We start from the raw sequence: 10,291 nt of genomic DNA on the forward strand, positions 1-10,291 counted from the left end.
CATATATGGCAAGCGGCTGTTTGTTTTCAACAGCCTCGAGAAATAACAACTTTGGAGTTAAATTCCATTAATTTTCCCAATAGTTAGGCAACCACAATAGTTTGCATCGAACTATTTAATGCACATATAATCATGCTGATAAATTTTCAGAACATGTTTGGTGACCCGCAACCTGATCTTTAATTGATTCAAAGGGTCTTTGTCCGAGTAATTCTGGGAAACTCGTGATGTGAAAAAAAACGTCATTATTTACTTTCAATGATGTGTTTAAAGCAAGTTGCTGAAGCAAGCACCACCGTGCTTCAGTGGAACTTCTGAACCGACTATGCGACGTGCTGGTACTCTCTCACACCCGACGCGCAAACGTCTGTTCAAGCCCGAGCGATCACCACACCAAACGCAGGGTGCTTTCCGTATGGACACTAATCGTCCCAAACAAACTCTGTGCGGACTAAGCCTTCGCACATTTGCCAACATTGAGAGAAGAAAATGTGGTAGGATGGAAAGTATCCCTGATGCGTGGGATAGAAAGTGGGGGGGGGGGGTGCAGAGTGATCTTGGAGTGCAGTGACTTCTGGAGGTGGGGTGAGGGTCTGTGAGGGGATGTGTTGGGAAATTTTGTAATCCGATTTCAACTGAGGATCACGACTTTCATTGTGCAAAATGAACCACAGTGCCAATATGAACCAAGGACATGCTGCGATATTTTTGCTGTGAAGAAACAAGTTATTCTATTTTATTTTTAAGCTCTTTCATTTCAAATCAGTGAAAAATTAAAGGTTTACTTTTTTCCCCCTTATTCCATTATGGTATTTTTGCCACGGGCTTCCAGCGAGTGAATTACATTCAAAGACCACAGCATCAATGAAAGTTGAAGTGGGGAGTGGAAGCGAGATGCAGCCGATCAAAGCAGAGATGGGGATGCAAAGAAGAATGTGAGTGATCTTCGCTAAAAGGGGAAGTAGTGCTGGCGAAGGGGGATGTGACAGTGTTGGGGGGGGGGGAGGTGAAGAACAGAGAGAGCAACACACTATAGAGCGCCAACAACCCCAGGGAGGAAACAGGGGGAAATGTGACGCGCGGCGGGGGCGCCGGCAACCCCGGGGCGACGCGCGGCGGGGGGCGCCGCCAACCCGGGGCGACGCGCGGGCATATAACGAGTGCAAGGTGAATGGGGGATCGTAGAGCAACGGGGAGGCGGTGCAACTTCGGATGATGCAACTAAACAGTGTTTGTTGAGGTATGGAGGAGGGGAGCAGTGTAACTAGGGAGGCCTACAACTCCACCGGAGTATGTGGGGCAAAGGCCTCCAACTTGGGAAGAATACTACTTGTTGGTGGATCTCTGCCAAAGGCTTGAGGTGGTGTGCCAGTGAAGGTAAGGTACGTTTCGAAGGGTGACATCGTGTTCACGAAATGTGACAGCGTGGAGTGACGGCAGTAAAGCGTGAAAGGCAATGCTCCGTAAACGACGAACTGGCCAACGAGGCGGACCACATGCAAAAGGAACCGAAAGCAGAAAAGCACGCTGTTCTTCGCAAGTCCATGACGAAACGCTTCCAAGCACACGTCGTGCACACTCCGACTGCAAACACATCAAATCGACACGCGGATAAGCATCTCCCAACGAACGTCAGACACTGTAGTGTATCAAGTGGTGAACTCAATGCCGCACGGTGGGACTGCTCGATTTGAAGGCCTAAGCCCCACAACTCCGTCCCTCCAACTTGTGCAACGACACGAGTACTCAGCCTTGAGTAACGGGTGCCCGTTCGGACGAGCGAGACCGTCAGCGTACGATCGGGCCCTGTTGGCCCGAACAATGGGTATAGTACCAAGGCCGGGCCCCACGGCACACGTACGGAGGGATAGACATGGACATAGTAAAGCAAGGCAAGGAACGTGCTGTGGGGATGAGAACGGGTTTGCAGCACCACAGGAACACACGGAAGACCCGTCTCGGACAACTGAGCTATACGAGACTCACCGTACGCAACGTCCTCCTGTCCGAGACCAGGTGCAGCTTCTCTCGCCTCCTCCCGTCTCGCTTCGATCCCTGCCTTGACCCGTCTGGGCCCGAACCGACGACTCTGCAGGAACTCTCCAACGGCACACGCAATCACCACCACGAAATCCTTTAGCAGCTCATCGTTTCATTTCATACAATTTCCCCAAAACTCGCGTCAGCACCGAATCGGCATCCCAGATAGTCCCTTCCTCATAAGCTTCAACCAAGCTGTTAGAATAATCAAACACGAAAAGTCAATAGAAAACTCAGATTCTGAAAGCTGTGTACAACCACAAGCACGCTTTAAATCTCGATTGCATTCGTTTTGTTGTTTATTGTTTACCAAGTTTTTTTTTTTTGGAGGGATTTCAGATCTACTTGAATCTATATGCACCACACGCTCCGGACTGTAAGCGGAAAACTCAAGATCCCGCCTTTTCCACGCTGTGCAGACTCGAAAGCGCTTCCACTTCCCACGCATCGTATACGCCGAGAATGGCAGATCGTTGACACTTTTTCGATATTTAAAAGGTTATTATATTTATTCCATGAATAAAACACCAACGGCAACCCCGAAGCAAATAATCATTTCCATGACAAATCTGATCACCGTTTTGGTAATTTGTCGATTTTATCCTCTCCTCTCAAACATGATACTGCACTGAGCAAATCAAAATGGTTCCTCTCCAAACAAACGCAAAATGCAACTTCAAAGGATCTATATAATATGTACGTGACTATTTAATTATAAAAATGCTCTCTTCATACGTGGCAATAATGTTGTCTGTTGTTTTTTTTTTACCGCCCGGTTAGATTAGGGGAAAAGTGGAACCATCGTAATTTGGAAAACAGTGAGGGTGAGAAAATAATTGTATTTTCATTCAGCCAAGGTACCGACCGTACGGGACCTAAATATTGCATCCGAAGCAGTGCACAGATGGGACAACAAAATAATAAAATAACTCAGCTCGAAGCACCTTTGAAAATCGAACCCTCACCAGCGGAAGAAACACAATAAATGTTGAATACAACCACCCAGCTGGTCTATATTCGCTCATTAGCACATAATTAACTCGTGTCGAGGGGCCAATGGGCACGCAGACAGTGAGAGCAGAACACGCCCACGGAGAAAATATGACACGCCCTTGGAGAAAGTGTGACACGCCCCCAGAGAAAATACGACACGCCCATGGAAAATGTGTGACACGCCCACGGAGAAAATATGACACGCCCACGGAGAAAGTGTGACACGCCCACGGAGAAAGTGTGACGCCCACGGATTAAATATGACACTCCCACGGAGAAAGTGAGACACACCCATGGAGAAAATATGAAACACCCATGGAGAAAATGTGACACGCCCACGGAGAAAGTGTGAAACGCCCACGGAGAAAGTGTGACGCCCACGGAGAAAGTGTGACGCCCACGGAGAAAGTGTGACACGCCCACGGATAAAATGTGACATGCCCACAGAGAAAATATGACACGCCCACAAAGTATGACACGCCAACGGAGAAAATATGACACGCCTACGGAGAAAGTGTGACACGCCCACAGAGAAAATACGACGCCCACGGAAAAGGTGTGACACGCCCACGGAGAAAATATGATACGCCCACGGAGAAAATGTGACACGCCCACGGAGAAAGTGTGACACACCCACGGATAAAATGTGACACGCCCACGGAGAAAATATGACACGCCCACAGAGAAAGTGTGACGCCCACGGAGAAAATGTGACACGCCCACGGAGAAAGTGTGACACACCCACGGATAAAATGTGACACGCCCACGGAGAAAATATGACACGCCCACAGAGAAAGTGTGACGCCCACGGAGAAAGTGTGACACGCCCACGGAGAAAGTGTGACAAGCCCACAGAGAAAATACGACGCCCATGGAAAAGGTGTGACACGCCCACAGATAAAATATGATACGCCCACGGAGAAAATGTGACACGCCCACGGAGAAAGTGTGACACGCCCACGGAGAAAGTGACACGCCCACGGAGAAAGTGTGACACGCCCACAGATAAAATGTGACATGCCCACGGATAAAGTGCAACACACCCACGGAGAAAATATGACACGCCCACAGAGAAAGTGTGACACGCCCACGGAGAAAGTGTGACACACCCACAGATAAAATGTGACATGCCCACAGAGAAAGTGTGACACGCCCACAGAGAAAATACGACGCCCACGGAAAAGGTGTGACACGCCCACGGAGAAAATATGATACGCCCACGGAGAAAATGTGACACGCCCACGGAGAAAGTGTGACATGCCCACGGAGAAAGTGTGACACGCCCACGGATAAAATATGAGACGCCCACGGAGAAAGTGTGACACGCCCAAGGAGAAAGTGTGACACGCCCACGGAGAAAATATGACACGCCCATGGAGAAAGTGTGACACGCCCACGGATAAAATATGACACGCCCACGGATAAAGTGTGACACGCCCACGGATAAAATGTGACACGCCCAAAGAGAAAGTGTGACACGCCCACGGAGAAAATTTTACATGCCCATGGAGAAAGTGTGACACGCCCACGGATAAAATATGACACGCCCACGGATAAAGTGTGACACGCCCACGGATAAAATGTGACACGCCCACGGATAAAATGTGACACGCCCACGGAGAAAGTGTGACACGCCCACGGAGAAAGTGTGACACACCCACGGAGAAAATATAACACGCCCATGGAGAAAGTGTGACACGCCCACGGATAAAATATGACACACCCACGGATAAAGTGTGACACGCCCACGGATAAAATGTGACACGCCCACGGAGAAAGTGTGACGCCCACGGAGAAAATGTGACACGCCCACGGAGAAAGTGTGACACACCCACGGATAAAATGTGACACGCCCACGGAGAAAATATGACACGCCCACAGAGAAAGTGTGACGCCCACGGAGAAAGTGTGACACGCCCACGGAGAAAGTGTGACACGCCCACAGAGAAAGTGTGACACGCCCACGGAGAAAGTGTGATACGCCCAGGGATAAAATATGACACACCCACGGATAAAGTGTGACACGCCCACGGATAAAATGTGACACGCCCACGGAGAAAGTGTGACGCCCACGGAGAAAATATGACACGCCCATGGAGAAAGTGTGACACACCCACGGATAAAATGTGACACGCCCACGGAGAAAGTGTGAAACACCCATGGATAAAATGTGACACGCCCACGGATAAAGTGTGACATGCCCAAGGAGAAAGTGTGACACGCCCACGGAGAAAGTGTGATACGCCTACGGAGAAAATGAGAAAGTGTGACACGCCCACGGAGAAAGTGTGATACGCCTACGGAGAAAATGAGAAAGTGTGACACGCCCACGGAGAAAGTGTGACACGCCTATGGAGAAAATGAGAAAGTGTGACGCCCACGGAGAAAATGAGAGTGTGACACGCCCACGGAGAAAGTGTGACACGCCCACGGAGAAAGTGTGACGCCCACGGAGAAAGTGTGACACGCCCACAGAGAAAGTGTGACACGCCCACGGAGAAAATGAGAAAGTGTGACACGCCCACGCCGGGAGCAAAGCAGGGATTTTGAAAGGAAAAGCAATGCGCCATCTATTGATTACATACGCACGGAGGGGGATTATTTCCGCTACGTAAATGAGGATTGCGGAAGATGAGGGGCTTCACCCTATCTGGATGTACATTTCATTATCGCATCCAGATCTGATTTTTTTTTTGAAGGTCGCGTCGCGTTGCGAACGCTGGCTCGAGGGGAGCTGGAGAGCTTCCTCCTCCTCCCCTCCTCCTCCTCTCCTCCTCCTCCTCTCCTCCTCCTCTCCTCCTCCCCTCCTCCTCTGACCTTGTGACCTTGAACTTGGGACGAAAATGAAAAATCGAGTTCCGTGGGGCTATGCAGGTGCCATTGGGCAAACCAAATACCGAAACCCCTGCCAGATTCGACAAACCCCCTCGGAGAAGATGTAACTTGAAATCGGCTACCCCCCCAGAAACACATGTTTTTTGAGCGTGGCTCCGCCCATAATGGGCGCAGCACGCCCATTCTCAGGAAAACACAACTAGATCATGATATAAACCTCCTACCCAAATTTTATCGGGATCGGATCAAAACCCACGGAGCTATGCTTGGGACAGACAGACAGACAGACAGGCAGACACACACCCATAACGAATAAGTGGTCACTCTGGCTGGCGCTCTTGAACCAATAAAACAACAACAACCACCACCACCACCACCACCAGTACAACTCCCTTCAGATTACTTTGTTGCTGGCGGTCAGACTTGTTCTCGTTGCCCAGTTCAAATCCAGCGGTTCGCGTCAAAGCAACCACAACGGTCAGCTGAGTCGGCAGTCTCAGGATGGATTATGGCCTTTCCACTCCCAATACTGTACCCGTGGAACTGTCAAATTAGGCAAACCTTACGCTTACGCTGATAGCTAGCTAAGCGTCATATGATTTGATCTCATTAAGCCGAGCAACCGAAGCCACGTGATGAGGTCGTCGAAGCGATTTGGAGACCACAACCAATTAATCCCCCCAATGGGTCCTCAGAATCACCATATGAAGCAGTCACCACAGCCAGAATTCACCCCCGAGACCAGCTATCTCTACTAATACATGTCAACGTGTCAGTCCGTCCGTCAGTCCATCTGTCTCTCTCCTCCATCACTCCAAAGCCATGGAACCTAGCGCCCAAAACTTTGCATGCATACTAAGGGAACTCCAAAGTGGTGCATGAATGAAAATTGTGCTTTGGGTTCATTTAAACACCCCTTTTGAAGATAATTTAGGGGGTGCTCATCACGAAAAACCAAAATAAGTCTGACAAACATAGCATTCGCCAGAGTCTTAAGCCACCATTTTTTTTGGCCTGCTCAACAATGCCTTGATTTGGAACAGGTCGCAACGATTTCTTCACGATAAAGTTATTTTTTTCACTTTCATCACTCATATCATCAAATGCCTAATCATCATACCAATGAATCGCTAGATACATTGCAATGCTGATAAACGCTTATAAAGTTTCGTCAACCGTTAAGTTAGTTGTAGTACTTTGTCAAGCCACTTGGTTCTATGACGATACCATGGTTCGATCTTCAAGCTTCGATGGCCACACCATGGTTCGATACCGGAGTTACTAATACAAAATAAATTATACAATTACAATGACTCAAAAATGTTTTCAGTTGTGACAGAGTAATGAATTGCAACATCAGAGCAGGATAGCTGAAAGGTTTGCATGCTCGCTCTCAGCTGTCTAGCCTGGGTTTGAATCCCGACCCAGCTATAAATTGTCATCCCGTTGTTTCACAGGCAGGGTGATTCATCAATGTTTGTGCCGTTTCTCAGATGGACGTTAAGCTGGGCGCCACATCTGCCAGAATCCTCTCTCTCTCTCTCTCTCTCTCTCTCTCTCTCTCTCTCTCTCTCTCTCTCTCTCTCTCTCTCTCTCTCTCTCTCTCTCTCTCTCTCTCTCTCTCTCTCTCTCTCTCTCTCTCTCTCTCTCTCTCTCTCTCTCTCTCTCTCTCTCTCTCTCTCTCTCTCTCTCTCTCTCTCTCTCCCCTCTCCCACTCTCTCTCCCACCCCAAAACCCTCTCTCTCCCACCCCAAACCCCTCTCTCTCCCACCCCTGAGTGGTGAAGGTGCATTGGGTACAGGCAATGGTGAGGGTGCTGTGAGTGCAGGCAGTGGTGACGGTACAGTTTAAAAAAAACAAGGGCTCAAAAACGATATAAAGAACGAAAGTTGAAAAATACATTGGGCCTGACAAGTTCTCCTGGATCAGGCATTGCATGGCGCAGGTATGTGTTCTACCGAGTGCCCTTCTAGTTACCTCCGCCACCGAAGGTGAAGGAGGTTATGTTTTCACCCCCTTTCTGTCTGCCTGTTTGTTTGTGTGCAGGATATCTCAAAAAGTTGTGGACGGATCTGGATGAAATTTTGTGGACAGGTTGGGTGTGTGACAAGGACGAACTGATTAGATTTTGGTGAAGATTCGGATCCGGATCTGATAATTTTTTCTAGTCATTCTTCATTGAGAGATTGGGCTAAAAATGATATATAGCACGATATCTTAAAAAGTTGTGGACGAATTTGGACGAAACTTGGTGGACAGGTTGGGTGTGTCACAAGGACGAATTGATTAGATTTTGATGAAGATCCGAATCGGGATCTGGATACGATAATTATTTAGTTTTTAAAGTGATTCTTCACCATTGAGAGATAGGGCCAAAAACGATATAGTACTGTATAGCATGATATGTCAAAAATGTATAGGGCCCGATATGTTCTCGTGGATCAGGCATTGCGTGGCAGTGATATGCGCTCTACCGAGTGCCCTTCTTGTTTAATAAAGGATCTGGAGAAGAATTGGGAAAATATAAACCTGTTAGTTTGACTTCAGTTGTGTGGAAAGTGTTGGAGACATTAAATTGGGACCAGATGAGGAACCATTTAAATAAATACAAACTAGTTAAAGGTCATCAGCATGGGGTTACTAAAGGTAGTTCCTGTCTAACAAATCTTTTGGAGTTCTATGAAGCAGTGTCTGATTGGGTGGATGAGGGAAAGGCAGTGGACATAGTATATCTAGATTTTAAGAAGGCATTTGATAAGGTACCACATCGGAGGTTGCAGCTAAAGTGAGGGCTTGTGGAGTGGCTGGTCAGGTAGCTAATTGGATTGCAAACTGGCTTAGTGATAGGAAACAAAGAGTAGCTGTGAGTGGAAGGATGTCTTGCTGGGAGGATATAAGTAGTGGGGTACCTCAGGGATCAGCACTCAGACTATTAATATTCATTTTTTATATCAATGATTTGGATATTGGGGTGAAGAGGAGTCTTTCCAAATTTTGCAGATGACACAAAGCTTGGAGGTGAGGTGGATAGCAGAGAGGGTGGTGATCAGATTCAGGAAAGTATTGATACTTGCTTAGATTGGGCAAAAGAGTGACAGATGTAATTTAACCTGAGCAAGTGTAAGGTGTTGGGGATGGCAAAGAATAATGAAAATAGAGATTACATGATGCAAGAGGTAATTTTGGAGTGTGTCACACAGGAGAAGGATTTGGGGGTGGTAACAGATATGGGAGGGAAGCAGACAGGACAGTGCCAGGCAGCTGTGGGGAAAGCAAACAAGGTTTTCGGTTGTTTTGGGAGCAGTATCATTTATAAATCAAAAGAGGTGGTTTTAACACTGTAAAGGAATTCATTGAGGCCACATCTAGAATATCGTGTGTCGTTTTGATCTCCATATCTCAGAAAGGACTTAGATGCAACAGAGAGAGTTCAGTGTGGGGCAACTATATTGATTTCAGGCCCAGCTACACTCAGCCATGAAGAGTGGTTGATGGAGATAGATAGGTCTTTATACCTATCGAGATAGGAGATAGATACACTAGAAAGGAGGCGGTTAAGAGGAGATATTATAGAGATGTTTAAGATAATGAAGGGTATAGACAAAATATGAGCAGATTAATTTTTCAGCACAATAGACAGTTATAGTGTTACGGATCTGGCAGCCATGAGCACTCAACATTCAGGTCCCCATAGCTCAGTTATTTCGATAAGTAAATGTGGATAGATTGCTCCCTTTCCCCGATGTCTAATGGGAATTAAGTGTGCATGCGCTGCGAAGTTATTTTAGATAGGATTTTTACACTTATAATAACAACAACAACACACGTTCACCTCACTTCCTCAACCCGACGTCATAGCGCCCGCGGTGGGCGGAGTTCAAGGAGGGACCTTGCGGCGGCTCTCGACCAATCAGGGGGATGCAAGCGAGGTTGCCGTCAGTCAGCCAATGAGCGCCACATTGCAGGACAATGTTACTCTCCCTGTTTGAGGGGCGGTCCGCGGTGACGGCCACCACGCCCCCCTCCCCCGTCCAATCAGCGGACTTGGCTCCCCTTCCGGCCAATCACGTGAGTGACGAGCGCAGTTGCGCGCCAAAACCGTCCAGTGAGCGAGAGCAGGTCCGAGGAGGCGGCTCCTCCCCTCTGGAGAAGGGGTGAATAAGTGTTCAGGGCATTCTGTCTGGCAGAGAAGGTCGCGTCGCCTGGTCGCCTGGTCTCCTTATCAGCCTTGTCGCCTGGTCTCCTTGTCAGCCTTGTCGCCTGGTCATCTCGTCTGGCCTGCCGGCGTTCTGTCTGATCCACTTTCGCGTCGGCTGGCGTCCATCATTGCATTGTGTTGGGGTTCGAGTCCCACCGAACCGGATCATCGAAAACCGCACGAGGCGGAGAGGCGCGAGACAGGTTCTCCCTTCGGCTCACCTTC

At 48.4% G+C, this 10,291-nt stretch overlaps 1 protein-coding gene across 2 annotated transcripts in view; it reads right to left on the reverse strand.

Moving 5' to 3' along the window:
* The window catches only part of CTBP1 (C-terminal binding protein 1), a 385,392-nt gene extending 383,080 nt beyond the window's left edge, over positions 1-2,312 (reverse strand). Inside the window, exon 1 of one of the 2 annotated variants that reach the window (XM_085848577.1) lies at positions 1,987-2,312. The gene's annotated coding sequence lies outside the window, so the exon portion shown is untranslated. The remainder of the gene's footprint in view (positions 1-1,986) is intronic. The other variant, XM_085848575.1, reaches the window with a different exon arrangement.
* Between the last annotated feature and the right edge of the window lie 7,979 nt (positions 2,313-10,291).

Source organism: Eptatretus burgeri, chromosome 12 (assembly GCF_056783735.1).
Source record: "Eptatretus burgeri isolate ZD-2024b chromosome 12, Ebu_testis_v1, whole genome shotgun sequence".
Taxonomy (NCBI): Eukaryota; Metazoa; Chordata; class Myxini; order Myxiniformes; family Myxinidae; genus Eptatretus; species Eptatretus burgeri.